Genomic DNA, 18,509 nt, shown 5'->3' on the forward strand with positions numbered 1-18,509 from the left:
AAAAGCTGGAAAACAGGCAAGTCAGCTTGGGATGTGGCAGGGGCGATGCACTCATCTGGCAGGAGGGCAATTACGAGGAGGAGACAGAGTGGCTCTTCCCCAGTCGTCCACCTCTTCTTATCCCCAAAAATCCATGATGCTCACCTAGTTGCTCCTCGGTACAGCAGTTGCCATAACTTACATTTGTAAAGGGCTTTAGGGATTGCAAAAGTTGTTTTTTTTCATCTGATTCCCACCACAGCCTTTTGAGTTAAGGTAAGTATTTTATAAAGAGATAATTGATCTTCAGAAAATTTCAATGACCTGCCCAAAGTCAGGCAGCTAGGTGAGAAGCAGCCTGGAATATTGGCAAGCCCTTCAAATTACCCATAAAAATAAAGTCCCCCACAGTTAGAAACCTGCTTCACTACAAACTAAGAAAGCATCCCCAGCCTCCTCTTTCTCTTGCATTCACTTGACCTCATTTGGGCCCTAACCCCCTGCCTTCCCACTCCTCTCCCCAGTACCACAAAAGGGTTACCACAGCTTCCTCTGGCCCTCCAATGAGAATCCTTACATTCACGGTCTTGATCCCAGGCATGAGGTCCCTTTACTAGGCACTGGGCTGAGGACCCCACAGAATTAGAGTCTGGGATCTGCCCCAGGAGAGGTGTGCAGTGCCCCTACTCCTAAGGTACATTATTATAGTGCCCAGCTGTAGGGAGAAACTGCATGCGGTGGAGCTGAGTAGGCTACTACCCCATTAGTAGAGGCTTTCAGTACTGACACTCGAATAGGACGTCAAGCAATGTGTGGGGGGACTGCACAGCAGGCGCCCAGTGGTCCTTGGGGAAATCAGACCCATGCATGGGCTGGAAGATGGAAAGAAATAAACGGAAAACAGCCTGGACTCCTGGAATCCCCAAATAACTGCCTCCGCGCCCTGAACCTCTTTTTTGCTACAGGTCATATGGGGAAGGGGTCTGATTGTCCCCCTTTATCCAGATGAGAAGAGGCTAAGGAAGAACAAAGTCTAAATAGAAAGCATAAGTCCTACACCAGCCTCCACCTGACTGCTCCCCACAAGCCCTGCTTCCCCTAAGTAGTCCTGGGGTTCTCTAACTTGAAGCCAGGATATCAAAGAGCCCGAGGGAAAATAGTATTCATGGTTTCCCAGTGAGGAGGAGGTTTCTGAAAGTTGGCTGGAAGGAAGGGAAGAGGGCCTGAGGGACCCTTAATTGGGCAGGAGGGGGTGGGGGGGGGTGGGCAGGGGAGGTGGAGAGCAGAAGCTGAGATCTGAGGAAAAGAACAGGTGCTGCTTAGATGGCCTCTTGCATGCCCTCCTGGTTCTATAAAGAAAAACCCTCACCCCCAGTACTCTTCTCCTTCCACTACCAGCGCTACAGCTTTGGTCTCAAGATTTTTTGTCACAGTCCACACTCTGGATCAGCTCTCCAAATGCCCTCACTAGCTTTGTGCACTACAGCCTGAGTCACCCCTGGGGCTCTCCACAGTCTGTTTTTCTTTCAGCCTGACCACTCAGCCCTGCCTAGCTTCCTTCCTCCTGGGTTCAGGGCTTCCCTGTGATTCTGACCTCTTTCTGATCTGCCGCAAGCCCATAAACAGGAATCATTGTCCCTCATCTAGAAAACTGAAGTAAAAAGATACATATTCACTATGATGCAGGGTCCATAGCACATGCTAAGTAAATCTTTATGGAGTGAGATGGGGCTGCCCTGGTGAAAGGAAAACTCCTGAACTAGGTTCTCGCCCATCAGCCCTTTGCAGCGTGGCAGGGTGATGACAGGGTTTCTCTTACTGGTAGAGTTCTCCGGAGCCTCCCAGATCCTTGCTCAAGTATCCACATGGCTCAATACTAGAGAGTGCTTTCTCATGTGCGCTGCTTATCTGAATGCCTTTGGGACTAATGCGGTCAATGCAATTGTAACCAAATGAGATTGTCCCATTTTGAGAAGAGTTGGAATGTAAAAACCAACTATATGTTGAGTCTTCTTAGTGATGCAAAACTTCCTTTCCCAAGGCCTTTCTTTTAACTTTTCCTGTAGGTTATAATCCCTAAGCTATCAATCATGTCTGCTGACCTTCTCTGGCCCTTCTAAAAGATCCGCCCACCTCTGCCCAGCCACAGTGGCTCAGTGGTTGAGCGTCGACCTGTCAACCAAGAAGTCACGGTTTGGTTCCGGTCAAGGGCACATCCTCGGGTTGTGTGCTCGATCCCCAGTGGGGGGTGTACAGGAGGCAGCCGATCCATGATTCTCTCTCATCATTGATGTTTCTGTTTCTCTTTCCCTCTCCCTTCCTCTCCAAAATCAATAAAAATATATTTTTTAAAAAATAAAGATCCTCCCACCTCCCTCTTGACAATGCTGGTGAGCAGGAATAAGTCCATTCCTCTCTGGAGACTACTAGAGTATGTCCCATCGCTTCCCCCTATACTATGGCCTAACTCTCCCCTCTGCCAAGGTAACTCCAGGGCCCCTTGCCAGATGAAATGCCAAGGAAATAGAAGGATCATGCAAGTACTCCATGACAGACTTCAGCTGCCAATCTCTCCCACCCGAGAACTCATCTCTGCTTCTTACTAGGGACTCAGGGTCATGAATTCCTGCGTGGAGGTAAAGGGACCCAGAGAACACAGCATATGCTTGCCTGCTGCTAACATAGGGGAGTTTGTGGCAAGGTGGTATGATTTACCAATGTCTAAAGGGAAGAGGTGACTTTGTATCTCTAGACCAGGGGTCCTCAAACTTTTTAAACAGGGGGCCAGTTCACTGTCCCTCAGACAGTTGGAGGGCCGGACTATAGTTTAAAAAAAAACTATGAACAAATTCCTATGCACACTGAACATTTCTTATTTTGAAGTAAAAAAACAAAACGGGAACAAATACAATATTTAAAATGAAGAACAAGTAAAGTTAAATCAACAAACTTACCAGTATTTCAATGGGAACTATGGTTCTGCTTTTGGCTAATGAGATGGTCAATGTCCGGTTCCATATTTGTCACTGCTAGTTGTAACAAGTGATGCAAGTGTGCATCAGTTAGTCTAGATCTGGTTGGAGATTTCAGATGTTTCATTCTGGAAAAAGGCTCTCCTAACTTCAAAAAAAAATAAATCCTAACTTGTTCTTACCTCAGTCCTCAGGCAGCAGCAGGCTCTGCACAGGCAAGCTCGTGGCTCGTCCGATCACACCTGAGACTGAGAGGAGGAGGCGAGAGACAGAGAGAAGGAGGGGAGTGGGAGAGTGCAGTGCACATTCCACACATGCGCACTGTGGGCCCGGGACGAGTTGACTGCTAAGCAACAGGCAGCGGCGGCAAAAACACCCAGCGGGCCGGATAAATGTTTTTGGCGGGCTGCATGTGGCCCGCAGGCCGTAGTTTGAGGACCCCTGCTCTAGACAGAAAATAAAAACCAGAGTTAAGGGAAAGAATTAAATGTGTGAAATATTGTTCTGGAGTCATCCTGGAAAATGTTTGGATAAGTTCCAGAAATTCCTTCCAGGCCTATTATCTAGCCATGGTGAACCATGGACAGTCACCTCCAGGTCTTGTTCTGGCTTTGCCTGGAACATCTGTCCCCTCTTGGTCTTCTAGGGAATTTATTATTCATCCTTCCAGATTCAATTTGTTGTCATTTCCTGGAGGAAAGCTTCCCCATCCCCTGCCACACACTCCTAGACCTGCAGTTAACCCCCATCTTCCCTTCTCTTCTCATTGTTCGTATTATTATCTAGTTATAGGTGTGTTTTCCCCCAGCTGACTGTTGGTTTCTGAGGGGCACAATTTCTAACATCAGTCTCTAGAGTGCTATCTATCATATGGAAGGAACTCTCTAAATGTTTCTAGAATAGGCCCCCCCAAAAAAGAGAAGGGGGGATCACTGGATCAAACGACACAAACATCTTTTTGGTTCTTGACATATTGCAAACTGCCCTCCAAAGGTTTGCATCTATTTACATGCAATCTGCTATGCATAGAATATAGGTCTCACTGCTATTTTATTAAGAGAAACTGTGTCCTAATATTTTAACATGTATTTCTTTACTAATGAGGTTAAATAATTTCCCACAGTTCATCTCACTAATTATAATCCTGTTAAGGGAAAGCCCCAATCTAAATTCAGGGTTGATTCTGAAGAGCTGACACATAGCCTTATTCAAATTCATAAGAGCTTTAATAGGAGAAATTTACATACACAGGCAAAGCAGCTGCTTGCTGCCAGTGGTGGCCGGCCGGGAATAAATCCACACCCTCCCCGGACAGGGTCTCTTTTTTATAGGGTTTTAATAGTAAAACTATATGGTGGTAGTCATGGAGATAACCAGAGAGAATAATGCATTTCTAAGTTAAGAGATAACATCAGGCAGTTATCACACTCTACATTCATTAACCTCCTTCCTGGACCTGACGTTTATCTTTGGGTGGCATTCTGGCTTTCTGGGTATTCAGCCCAACCTGAGGCTACAGACAGTTAAACAGTCACAGAAAGTTAAACCGTGAGTCCAACATTTCCCAGACGTCTGTACTGCTGGAGACATATTGCATCTCTGAGCTCCCCTAAAAATCCTCTATCATGAATTTCTCTTTATATGCCAATAATCATTTTCTGACAGCTTGCCAAGGCTACAGCCAAATTTCTTTCTCCCCCCAGATAAGGAGCCACAAATTTCTTTCTTCCCCTAAGCAAGTAGTTAAATGGAGGACTTTTCCCCTACATTCTGTAGATCCATATCAATGTAGCCCAGAAGGTAGTTTACAACCTAAGTTTGTTACAAGGCCTAAGGCAGTTAAGATTCTCCACATTACAGATGTTATTTTCTTTGACAGGAGATACAGATAAGAAATGTCAGACAGTTTTCAGCAGATACCTAAAATTTCTGGAAAAGTGCAAGTCTATAAAAATTATCTTTCTCTCTTACCTTTTGAAATTTGCCAAGTCTGCTTTCTAGAACTTCTCCCCTTAAGCCTCTAGATCAGTGGTTCTCAACCTTCCTAATGCTGCGACCCTTTAATACAGTTCCTCATGTTGTGGTGACCCCCAACCATAAAATTATTTTCGTTGCTACTTCATAACTGTAATTTTGCTACTGTTATGAATCATAATGTAAATATCTGATATGCAGAATGTATTTTCATTGTTACAAATTGAACACAATTAAAGCATAGTGATTAATCACAAAAATAGTACGTAATTATATATGTGTTTTCCGATGGTCTTAGGTGACCCCTGTGAAAGGGTCGTTCGACCCCCAAAGGGGTCTCGACCCAGAGGTTGAGAACCACTGCTCTAGATAGAAAAGGAAAGCAGGAGTAGGAGGCAAGTGGTCTTGACAAAGCATAGCTCAAGGATACTTCCACACAGAGAACTTCTTAGCCAGCTTTGCAGTCAGTTGGTTAAGTTGCTCTGATATAAATTCGAAAGACAAAGTATTTTTCTCTAAGAAGGGTGGTCTGCTATCCTATTCTATGCCTATACCTCCCTGGTCTGGGCCTCCCCATTCCTCTGATGGACAGTTATGTAAAGAATGTGTATTATTTTACCACAGTGACAATGACTTTCCACAGTACATCTACATAACATTTGGGAAAATGTATAAATACTATCTCATGCCACACAATTTGGTTTGGCACAGTTTCATCCAACATTCAGGCTTCGAAGCCTACTCCAGTTAATTTCAAAATGTTATGGGTTGGCTCAACGAGATAGACCACCGACTCAGAATTTAAATTTAAGAGCCTTTATTAAGCTGGCCAGCTGACCACAGCACCTATCTCCCTCTCTGGGAGATTCGGAGCATGTGGCAGAGATCAAGGGTGTTTTGCTATGATCCTTTATAGCAAAACAGTGTTAGAAAAAATTAACTACAAAGCATTCCATTAAAAGTTCATAAAGAGTTCACAAGCACAAAAGGGTGGTAAACAGAGTCACACCTGGCTGGAGCATATCATAACACATTGTTTTTCTAAGACAATCTAGCAATTTTTCTTCCATGGTTCCTAACCCTAATACAATCCTTCTTCATATCCTGACACAATTCCTCTCCATACGTCAGTCCCTCACCCTAGCATATTCCCTACTGGTCTTATGCCCGAATCAAATCTTTGATTCAGTGCCCTCCTCTACGATATGAAATTGAGGAGGCATTTGGCAATGTAGGGTCGAGCCACCGGGGAAGAGTCCGGCATTTGATGGTGAAGAATTGGCTCGGCCGCTGACATAGAGTCTTAGTTCCCATGTCTTTCTTCTTCCCATTGGTCAGTTCACCAGGTGAGAGGCATGAGGAGGACGGGGTTACAATTTCCAGTGCCTCTTTCCTGCGACTTTGATGGCGGTTGGAGTGCTCAGCACCACCTGGTAGGGTCCATCCCATCTAGGTCGTGGCGCTTCCCCCAGACGAGATCACCCAGAGAGAAGGCAGGCTGTGTTGGACTGGATCTCAGCACGTCCTCCTCCCGTAAGGCTCTCACCACCCGTTGTGCTGACGTGGCGCTGCTCTGCAAAGCCTGTAAGGACTTAAGCAAATTTCAGGTAGACAGCCAGGCAATTTTTTCCTCCCTTAGGCGGGGAAGAAGAGGTGGCGGCCTGCCAAACATAATTAAAAAGGGGTGAGTCCTTTTATATACGGAGTACATCTAGCTCTGAGGAGGGCAAAAGGAAGGAGACTTACCCAGTTTTCGCCAGTCTCTAATTTTAACTTAGTTAATGTTTCCGTCAAGATCCGATTTATCCTCTCTACCTGTCCAGAACTCTGTGGTCTATAAACATAATGCAATTTCCAAGTAACTCTCAGGGCCTTAACTATGGATTGTAACTTTGGCGATAAATGCCGGGCCATCGTCGGACCCCATATATAGTGGTAGGCTAAACCGGGGGACAATTTTAGTGAGGAGTTTTCTAACTACTACTTGTGCTGTCTCTGCCTTGGTTGGGTATGCCTCAGGCCAGCCAGAGAAGGTATTAATGAAAACCAGCAAGTATTTATACCCTCCTTGTCCTCCTGGTATCTCAGTGAAGTCCACTTCCCAGTGTTCTCCAGGGTTCTGACCTCGGAATCGCTGTCCCGGCGCGGCGACAACAGGGAGCCCTTGATTCACCCGGGCACACACTTGGCACCTTCTAGCCAAGTCTTGGGATATTTTCTGGAGCCCTGGGATGTAAAATTCTCTTCCCAGTAGTTCTGATAGCTTCGTTCCCCCCAGGTGGGTGCTCTAGTGGGCCTGGGAAGCAATGGTCTGCCCCAGGGCTTCTGGCACTATAGGCCTCCTGTCTGGCAGAATTAGCCATCCAGCCTCTCCTTCCCGGGCCCTTAGTTTCTCAGCTAGCCACTGCTCCTCTGGCAGATGAGTAGGCTTCTCTGGGAGACTTCGTGCTGGCAGGGCTACGAGAACTTCTAGGGGCCCTACTGGTCTTTTAGCCACTTCCTTGGCCTCCTGTAAGGGCAGTGTGAGAAGATACATCCTTGCAGTCCCTGGGTAGGTCTGGCAGGACGAGTGCCGGGGCACTCACCAGGGCTTTTTAGATCTCCCCTGGCTCCTCCTCATGTCACTACTGCCGCCCCACATACCGCATACCGGGTACCTTCCTCTACGAAGCTGCTCCCGTCGGTGTAGAGGGTCTCATCCAGATTCTGCAGGGGCTGGTCCACAAGGTACTCGCGGAGGGAAGTGAGGGTAGTCAGTGTCTCCTCGAAGTCATGCAAAGGGGCCTCTGCCTTCTCGTCAGGGAGGAGTGTGGCCGGGTTCAAGGCAGCTGTTTTCAGGAAGCTAAAATGTTTGCTCTTTTTCCCTTTCCCCACCAGAGAGCCTGAGTGAGTGCTATGAGTTCCACAAGAAAGTCCACCTTTTGGCCCCCCACTGTCAGGGTCATTCTGGGCTCCTGGGGGCCAGCTGAGCCCTGACAACCCCAATCCACCTCCTCCACCAACATGGGAGGGAGTCGGTTCCCCCCACGTTCAGGGCACTCCCTTTTCCAATGTCCTTCCTTTCTGCAAAATGCACATTGATTTTTCCCAAGCCTGGGTTGGACTCCTTTTCTTCCGCGAGGCTTTTCTTTGCCCTTGTTGTCTCTCCGGCCCCTTGGGCCTCCCTCCTCGCTCAGGGCCAGGAGCACCTTGGCTATCCGGGTGTTTAAACCTGCCATTGAGTCCTCCCGATTGTCAAAAACCTTCTGGGCCACCTCAACCAACTTAGAGATTGATTTCCCCTCAAAGCCTTCTAACTTCTGTCATTTTTTTCTAATATTTGGGGCCGACTGGGAAACAAATGCAACATTGACAGCCTTCCGATTTTCCGGGGCATCAGGGTTAGGCCCCTGGACTGTCTCTGTCACCTTACAGAGGTTTGTGGGTCTCCAAGCAGCAGCTTGGATGCCCCCTAATAGAGTCTGGCGATACCGATTGAGAGCCTCCTTTCCCCTGTTACTATAGGGGTTCCAGTTGGGTTGCCTGGAGGGAAACACAGCCCTTAATCTGTACTAAAGGAGCTTTATTTCCATACAGGGTCTTATATGTCACAGGACCTCACAGGGTCTGTAATTCTTGTAACAGAGGGCTAGTATTTATCACTTTATTAACCCCCTCTGTTCTAGACAGGCCTTCCCCAGTTTCCTACAGTTGAGGTTTTGTGCCACCCCTGGCATGGGCATGGTCATACAGGCCTGTAAGACAGCATACAGGTTGCTGTCAACTCTTTCTCAATAGAGACCAAAATTTAATGGGTATTCTTTTTGCCCACCTGGGCAACTGCCCTCTCGGCAGCGAGACACCCTTTACTTTTTGGGTTCACCCCACATAGCCTTCTTCCAGGACAGTTTACACATAGGCCAGTTCTTCTTTCTAGCCACAAATACAGTTTGTCCAATTTCCTTAAAATGTATTCTGGCACAGGAGAAAGTTGTTTTGCTGTACATAGGTAGCTTAACCCCTATACAACTGGGCTCGGACCTCTGCCTAGCAAATTGCAGTCTATAAGTTCAATATGCAGCCTCCGGTCCTCCTAACCCAACGAGGTTTCGGCTAGTCTCTGAGTCAGACTTCTCCTCTCTTGGAGAATTTCGAAGTCCTGATGGCTCCCAGGTCTAGGGAGAGTGCCCTTTTCTTAACTCTGTTTATTAGTTACAGGGCCCTGCTTTCCTTGTCTTCCCACCAGTCCCCTTTATGGCAGAGCAGCGACCAGGCCTCTTTGAAGGGAGTGTACTAGAAGGGGCTATCAGCCCCTCCTCTTCCAGCAGCAACAGGTACTAAACCCTTTCAGTACATTTGCAAGCAGGGAGCTTTTACTCGCTCTATCTGCAGTTTTCATAGATCTCAGGCTTGCTACTCTATTTCTGGGGCTGTAGGAAGGCTAGTACCAATCATTGGCTTATGGCTTAACTGCTGTAGCCTGCAAGCCAAAGGCCTAAGTACTTTCTCGCTGCTGCTGCTGCTGCTGCTGCTTTTTTTAGGGCCACTGCAGGCAGCTCAGGCATCTAGCCTCCCTTCTTTGATCATTCATTCCCCAATATGGTCTGGAGCTGGGAATAGCGCCTCGGTCTGCCTTGCTTCCCCAGAGGGCTGCCTGTCTAGCCCCAGATCTAGAGGAACGGCCTGCCGTAGTGGCAACATAGGAACTGCAGGACTGGCAGATGTCACAAGGTCCTGCAGGTTCTCCCCCTCTCTCCCTGAAGGACCGGGGGAGCCTTTCCCTTCTGGGACCCGGCCAAAAGAATTGTCTGTCTCTGTCCCAATTTTCCCCTCGGGAGGCAAGCCCTCATCCACCGGGGTTTCTTGGACAATATGTCAATCTAAACCTGAATATAAGGAATTTGATCAGGATGCCCTGGGCGGCCGTATATGACATAATGGACCCAGTAGGCAGCGGTCAGATCAAAAGACCCTGCATCCGGCCACCTCTCCTGGAAAGTGGGCCACTCCCATTCACAGAATCGCTGTAAATCAAAAGCATTAACATTATAACTTTTAAATCTACCCCAGAACTTCAGTTTAATACAGTAAATTACAACCCAGGTAAGAGCAACTGATAGACAGAAATCTTTATTAACTAAGTAAGCTGATTCCCCTTTAACAGTGAGCAAAAGACTCTGAGAAAAAATAATTCTCGCAGCTGCAAGAGGCTTTGAAGACTATTAAAGGGGCCAGCCCAAACATTCAGCCAAGCGTATCAACAGAAAGCAGAATAAATCAAAGTAGCTTTTACTACACAGACCAGTAATGATTTACACTTTCTTAGTAGACCAGCCCAGGCTGGAGCTGTATCCAGTCCTCCTTCTCTGTAGTAATTTGGCTAGTCCCAAACAAACAAACTTTGTCCCGACCCCATGATGATTGGTGGTGAGAGACAGACAAGGGAGGGGGTGACCTGTTTTCACAGATCCTCATGCAGACGCCTGCCTGGCCGCATCCCTTGGGAGCTTAGCTAAGGTGCACCCGTATAAACCCCGGTCCTGGTCACCTCCACATGGGGGTGAGTCACCGTTATGCCATATGACGAATCGCGGAACCACAGGTTGGGGCCCACTCGGACTCCATAACCGAAGTTGTGGAGCCACACAAAGGAGAGGAGAGGGCAGGCCCCCTCCCTCCACATTCACACACTTTCACCAGACATTCACTCAGAGTTTAAACAATCCACACAATTCCTAACAATTTTCCAATTCCTGAGGGAGCTCTATAGCTTCCCGGGAGGTGATCAAGCTCCCCTTCCACTCACCCAGAGTGAGCCTGACTGACAGGGGGTCGACGAAGATGACTGACCCTATCCCATTTGACAAAGACAAAGACAACAAATAACAAAGACAAAATAAATCAGCCAAATGCAACCTAAGGTTGCCCGGAACCTACAGCTCGCTCCTTGAAGTCCTGAAAATTTTCAAAAAACATTGCAGCAGGGTGTACACAGAAGCAGACAACCTTTTGACAATAAACACCAAGACAAACAAATACCAGACAGACAAACCCAGTGCAGCCTATAGCCGCACGAACCAGGGACCCCCGGCCACCGTCGTGGCCGCGGGTCAGGACCAGGAGTGCCGCTGCGTCCAGCCCTCCCTATAGGTCCTTCCGTGGGACGTCCCAATTCCAGTTTAACGACCGGTCCTTACCTCTCTCGAGAGTCCAGGTGGCTCGGTTTCCGAATCAAAAGTTTTGGGTGGAGTGGAGGCCTCTTTGGTAGTCGTTCTCCACAGGTGTGGGGTATCTCGCTGAGTGCCCGGCAACAAGTGGAGGAGAGCCTCCTTCCTTGAATAGGGGATCCCTCTCACCGCTGCTGGGGGAGAGCCTCCTGCCCTAAACAAGGGGTCCCTCTCACCCCTGCCGGGGGAGAGCCTCCTGCCTTGAATAGGGGGGTCCCTTTCCTCCCTGCCAGGGGAGAGCCTCCAGCCCTAAACAAGGGGTCCCTCTCCTCCCTGCCGGGTATCTCGCTGCAGGCCTCCAAATGTTATGGGTTGGCTCAGCGAGATAGACCACCGACTCAGAATTTAAATTTAAGAGCCTTTATTAAGCTGGCCAGCTGACCACAGCGCCTATCTCCCTCTCTGGGAGATTCGGAGCATGTGGCAGAGATCAAGGGTGTTTTGCTATGATCCTTTATAGCAAAACAGTGTTAGAAAAAGATACAAAGCATTCCATTAGCTGTTCCTTAGAAGTTCACAGAAAGTTCATAAGCACAAAGAGGGGGTAAACAGAGTCACACCTGGCTGGAGCATATCATAACACACTGTTTTTCTAAGACAATCTAGCAATTTTTCTTCCATGGTTCCTAACCCTAATACAATCCTTCTTCATATCCTGACACAATTCCTCTCCATACATCAGTCCCTCACCCTAGCACAAAAGTTCACAATCAATCTATCAATCCCCATTCAGAACAGAGCTATTTATCCCTTGCTCTCTGAAGAAACAGTGTTCTTACAATCTGAACTCAGGACCCAGCCTTCATGGTTTAAGTAGAAATTACCCTCCTTATATCCATACAAAGGCAAATTTAAGATTTTATCTGTATTTGTTTGGAGAACATTCCTAAATGTTGGTCTCTTCATGGTCAACAATTCTAAACTTTTCCTGCCTTGAAAGCTTTTCCCCACTATCTGTACTCTAATGCACCCCTTCTTAAAATTCACCAACTATATGGTGAGCCATATCTCTTTCAGACATTCATCCCATTCACACAGAATATATTTCATCAGATACTTCTCAGGAATCTACTATGACTACCTGACTTTGTCTAAGTGCTGAAGATACAGCCAGAACTGCCCTTAGACCCAGGAAAAGGGGCCCCTTCCCTGGGCCTCACATTTAAGAAAGCCCCAATGTAACAAATAAAAGAGAAAAATGGTAATTGGCGTACGACAATACCCTTTTCATTGGCTAATCAGGGCTATATGCAAATTAACTGCCAACTAAGATTGGCAGTTAACTGTCAACAAGATGGCGGTTAATTTGCATATGTAGGCACAATGCAGGGAGGCGAAAGGGAAAGCAAGAAGAAGCCCCCTGCCACTGACAGTGATCAGAAACCCAGGGGGGAGCTAAGAGCTGGGGGGTAGGGCAAAGGCAGCCCTAGGGCCGCCTTTGCCCTGCCCCCCAGCCATGATCGGAGAATCAGGTGCCTTTTCCACCCTGGCCAGTGATAGCAGGAAGTAGGGGTGGAGCCAGTGATGGGAGCTGGGCACGGTCGAAGCTGGCAGTCCCAGGAGCTAGGGGTCCCTTGCCTGGGCCTAAAGCGGAGCCCACGATCGCGGGGCCGCTGCAGCTGTGGGTCCCCGCTGCCCGGGCCCAATGCCTAGGCCAGAGGCATCAGGCCTGGGCAAGGGGCCGATCCTGCAATTGGAGGGTGACGGGGGTCAACGCCTGAGGGCTCCCAGTATGTGAGAGGGGGCAGGCTGGGCTGAGGGACACTCCCCCCACACACACACACCCAGTGCACGAATTTCGTGCACCGGGCCCCTAGTAAATATATAAGATAATAAATATATTAAAGAATACAGAGAACCTGGACATTATGACTTAGTGGTTGAGCATCGACCTATGAACCAAAAGGTCAAGGTTTGATTCCTGATCAGGGTACATGCCCGAATTGCAGCCTTGATCCCCAGTGTGGGGCATGCAGGAGGCAGCCGATCAATGATTCTCTCTCATCATTGATGTTTCTATCTCTCTCCCCCGCTCCCTACTTCTCTGAAATAAATAAAAACATATGTTAAAAAGAATACAGAGATCCCTCTGTCACTTGGGATCCAGTGTAGCCCATAATTCTCAGCTTTCATGACTGACATGGCTCTAATTCAAGGGTAATTCAAGGGAAACATCTCCATATATCTTGCCCAGATCTTTAAAAGGAAACTACATCTAGGTGACAAGACTGCTTATAGATGGTGCCACTGCCAGGATTGCAGACAGACACTGCTTCCATATATTGGAAGGATCTGGACAGCAGAAACATATTGATAAAAGAGAACACTAACTTATCAAATTCTGTCTTTCAGATTGCATGACTGCAATGTATTTCATGGTGCCAAGTATCTATTTTCTTGTTTCCCCTCACGTTTCAATGCACAGTTCCAAAGGTACTCACAAATTAGTGCAATATTCCCAAAGTTGTACGTGGCAGCTGATGCACCTTTTGCAATACTCAACAATTTCTTTACTCTTAAATTTGTATATATGTAGATTTGGATAACATGTGTGAAACTTTTTCTTACAATAATGTTCTTTTAATGAAGATTTTTTAAAAATCAACGAAACAGTATAAAGAAAACAAAAGTGAGAAAAACAAATTTACATAGCTAACAATCTCCCCATATTGTGAGAACACACAGGTGATGTCCCCGTGGGTCAGTTCATAAGGAAGACCTCCAAGGGAAATCCAGGGACTGTCTTTGTACTGGGAGTGCCAGGACACCTGATGGACCACACCCAGTTGGACCTCACATGCATTCAGCTCATTGATCAGCTTCACTTTAGTTAAAGGGTTCATCTCTGCGGGTCGGGATTTCTTCAACAAATCCTTCTCTTCTGGAGCTGCACCCAGGATGTTAGCCCTCTACCAGCTGCCAGGAGACTGAAGCTGAACGAAGTTGGGGCAGGGCTTTTCTATTCTCCCTGACAACTGGAATGACCACGTGACTCAGTTCTGACCGAGGGGCCTTCTGGGAAGCTAACCGGGTAAAAAGGCAACACTTTAGAAAAGAAAGTCCTCTTTCCTCACCAACCAGCTAAGTGTCTTCTGATTTTGAATGCAGCATTGATGTCTGGAATGGTAGTAGTCTTGTTACAAGAAAGACAAATTTACCCAGTTTTGCTACTTCATGAGATACAGCTAGACTTTTCTACAAGTTGAGCAAACAACTATACAGTAATATTTAAATCAATCCATTTGCTTTATACAAAGGAAACACCCTCACACAGTAGATCTCATAATGCCTTGGGGAACAAACACCCATGTGATGCTTTAGGATTTTAATATATTGACAAATATTAAAAGTCAAACAAGTTTAGAAATGTCTTCGTAGGGAATTTCCTCCACTCTGCATCTTTTGAAAGGGCCAGTTTCGATGACTATAGTAGCTGAAAAGGTCTTCCCATTGATGAATTCTAAGGTACCTTCATTTCCTCTGTAGCCTCCGTTTAAAACGAGAATTATTTTTCCTTGCGCTGGAATTTCTGTTTCTAAATGAGTCTAGTCAAATTTCAGCTTGTCTCCAGAGTCAATCATCTCTACAACCACTGTCTATTTGTCAGTTACTTCCTTACCAGTGCCCTTTCTGTTATGTCTCTTCCAGATTTTTGGTTATAATTTTCACAATGATTTCAGGCTACAGCCAGCAATCTGTTCGGGCAGCTCTTTTCTTTCCCTCTTCCATCTCATGATCTCATCCAGTGCAGATTTCCTTTTCTTCTTTTCTTTTGGTTGCACTGAGCTATGGGAAGATTCCACTTCACTGACGCTGCCATCCCTATCACCTTCAATGCACTTGGTCCCAAAGAACTTGACTTGGGAGATGTTGCTGTTGAACTCCATGCTCTCTTATTCCAATTAAATGTCACTTTCTCATCATCATTTTCTCTGCTTAATTCTGCCCAAATAGGGGCCTCCTTTGCTTTCCCTTCCAGACCTCTTCTCACCTGTTGTTCAATAAACTTGGCAATTTTTTCTTCATCATCAAGGCCCTGCTTTTTCTTTCTCTCTAGCTCCAGTTGCCAGCAGATGGTTTCTGGGTTCCTGTCGATGTACTGAATACACCAGCCTTTGGGCATCTTGTCTACTTTGCACAAGCCTTCTCTGACCAGCCACTTGTGAAATCCATCAGAGTCTCCCACTGAGTGGCATTCATGTGGATGTGCTCTCAGCTACTGATATACTCATCACAACCACATTGTTGCGAACTCTCTTTGTGCCAAAGCATGGCCTGAGAAGTTCTAGAACAGCGGTTCTCAACCTGGGGGTCGCAACCCCTTTGGAGGTCTAACGACCCTTTCACAGGAGTCACCTAAGACTATCGGAAAACACATATATAATTACATATTGTTTTTGTGGTTAATCACTATGCTTTAATGATGTTCAATTTGTAACAATGAATATACATCCTGCATATCAGATATTTACATTACGATTCATAACAGTAGCAAAATTACAGTTATGAATTAGCAACGAAAATAATTTTATGGTTGGGGGTCACAACATGAGGAACTGTATTAAAGGGTCGCGGCATTAGGAAGGTTGAGAACCACTGTTCTAGAAAGTCATTTTGGAATTCCTCTAAAAAATAATAGGTAAACTGCTGAGGATTTTCTGAAGCCAGCAACAGTTGTCTCTGAGGAGATTCAGACAAACAGTGACACTTAAAGCCATTCTCATCCCGGCAGTGCTTCTAGCACATCTGGCAGTACCAGAGCAGCTTCTGAAGCCCCTTGGATTTCATTCCATTGGCAATAGCTTTAGGGGTAAGAAAATCTGACTTCCCCATCGTGACCACCCACAGCAATGAGATAATCTTCTGGAGCCCAGTGTCCTGGACCTGACAACCTGAAGGGGAGCTGGGCTGACAGGGTGGGCGGGGCCACTACCTCTTTTCTTTTGGATTTCCCTTACCTTGTGTACACCTTTATAAGTGGTCCCTTTGTTAAACTCTCCTCAATTACACCATTTGATTGTAACTTTTGTTTCCACATACAGCAATCTAGCCCTTTATCCATCCCCTCATTCTTCCATTGCCCTCAAAAATTATGAGTAACACATTTCAGGCCCAGAACTGGGACACAAGGTGAATAAGAAGAAGAACCAGGATGGTGGCATTGGTAAACACCGAGCTTGCCGCCTCCCACAACCACATCAAAATTATAACTAAAATACAGAGCAGCCATCATTCAGAACCACCTGGAATCCGGCTGAATGGGAGTCCTACTGCTGTGGAGCGCGAGCGACAGAATGACCAGAACTCCAGACTGGTTAAAATTTAGAGAGCCTTTATTGACTGGCCAGTGTCCGCTCCTCCACTCGGGAAGCCCAAGAGAGAAGCGGCCCCGACCATCTGCAGAGTCCAATATTTAAAGGGGACAACTACATCCGTGTTCAGGTTCCCATAGCAAGCAAGGCCAAGTTACAAAATCTAATTGCGTAGTTTTAGCCAAGCTACTCATCATCCTCCTGTTATTCATTTCTGGGTAACTTAAAGGTCAGGACTGTTCTTAATTGTGAGCTGTCTGTTCTTTGTGGGCCGTGGCTCAGGTGTGTGAGCTCAGTTCCTAGAAACTTTGCACAGGCTGTCAAGCTGCTGAGGTGGCTAGGTCATTAAGCAGGCCTAAAAGATTGTCCTACTCTGTAACACTACAAATAGAGAAGTAAAGAAGAAAGTGCATTGAGACTAGTAAGAGGGGCAGAGGCACAGAACAAATTGGTCCGACACCTACTTGTAGCATTTTTAATCAGGGGGTATATCTCTAAGGCCTTCCATGAGGAGCAGGGGGTCCCAGCCCCACACCAGACCCCCCCACCCAGGGTTCCAGAGCCAGGAAGAGAAGTCTCCATAACTTTGAGCTGTAAAAACCACAGGAGATTGTGGCTGAGTGACACAGAGGCTGCTGGAGACCCAGGTGTTCCTCTTAAAGGGCCTGAGCACAAATTTGCATGGTCTCACTTCTTCTTAGCTCCAGCACCAGGTGGTGACTTTGGGGAAGTCCAGGGATATACAGGTGGGAACTGGACTGTCTGACATCAGGGCAGGAACTCAGGGGTGGCTTTCTCCCAGACAAGGGTGTTTGCAGGGGTCATTGTTCCTCTGCTGGGACCTCTCCTGTCTCAGGGCTGACTGGCAGCCATGTCAGAGTTTCCATCATCATGGCCCACACTGTTCACTCTGCCCTGGTGATTCCAAGACCCTGCCCCACCCAATTTGCAGCCCCACCCAACCCATTTGCAGCAATTTTTCCATATGAAAGGCCTATCCACCTCAGGCTTCAGACTTTGCTAAAGTCTCTCAGAAAAGCAGCAGCTGGTGTCAACATGCCCTAAATCTATCAATAAGTGGCCTAAGACCTGACACTAGCACCAGCCTTCCTTGCCTCACAGCTGGGCCTCATCTGGGCACTTCCTATCTCAATACAAATAGCAGCCATCTGCAGGTCTCTCTGTAGCTCCTGTCAAGTAGCCCCAGGCAGTGGCTGTCTTTGTACCTCCCTGGAGACCCCAGAGCCAGTGTACCCAGTAGACAGTTTCAGACCATACCAGATCACAACTCTACACATCCACAAGTGACACACTCAAGGGGAAGACTCAATGAGCACCAAAGCCCCACTAAAGCAAGTCCTGCTCCATAGGGCTGTCCCTTTCACAGCAGCTCTTCCACTGTAGTTGCAGCTGATTCTCACAGCCAATTGGCCCGGAGGTCAATTCCTTCCTGTGACACCAACAGCAATCAAGGCTCAACTACAATAAGACTATGCACTCAGCCCACACAGGATGCAGTGCACCTAGAGTGCCCAGCTAAGGTGACTGGAAAGGCTGAGCCACTGGGCCCTACAGGATACCTACTACACAAGGTCACTCTACCAATTCCAGGAGACATAGAAGGTCTACCTAATACATAGAAACAAACACAGGGAAGCAGCCAAAATGCAGAAACAAAGAAACATGTTACAAATTAAAGAAGTGGAAGCAAGCAAACCTAACAGTGGTTATAAGGTTACTCAAGGATTTTAATGAGAGCTTCAAGGGATGTAATGAAAGCTTCAAGGGAATTAATGAGAGCATCAAGAGACTTAGTGAGACTTTCAAGAACCTTAATGAGAATGTCAAAGACATGCAAAATGACCAGTCAGAAATTAAGCATACACTAACTGAAATAAAGAATAATTTATGGGGATTCAAGAGTAGAGGATTCCAAGAACCAAATCAATGATTTGGAATATGAGGAAGCAAAAAACACCCAATCAGAAGAGCAAAAAGTAAAAGAATCCAAAAATATGAAGATAGTATAAGGAGCCTCTGGGACAACTTCAAGCATACCAACATTT

General features: G+C 46.8%; 1 pseudogene; it reads right to left on the reverse strand.

Moving 5' to 3' along the window:
• Positions 1–14,481: 14,481 nt before the first annotated feature.
• LOC132227349 (DNA/RNA-binding protein KIN17-like) lies at positions 14,482–16,154 on the reverse strand (annotated as a pseudogene).
• Between the last annotated feature and the right edge of the window lie 2,355 nt (positions 16,155–18,509).

The sequence above is a fragment of the Myotis daubentonii genome, chromosome 1, assembly GCF_963259705.1.
Source record: "Myotis daubentonii chromosome 1, mMyoDau2.1, whole genome shotgun sequence".
Lineage (NCBI taxonomy): Eukaryota > Metazoa > Chordata > Mammalia > Chiroptera > Vespertilionidae > Myotis > Myotis daubentonii.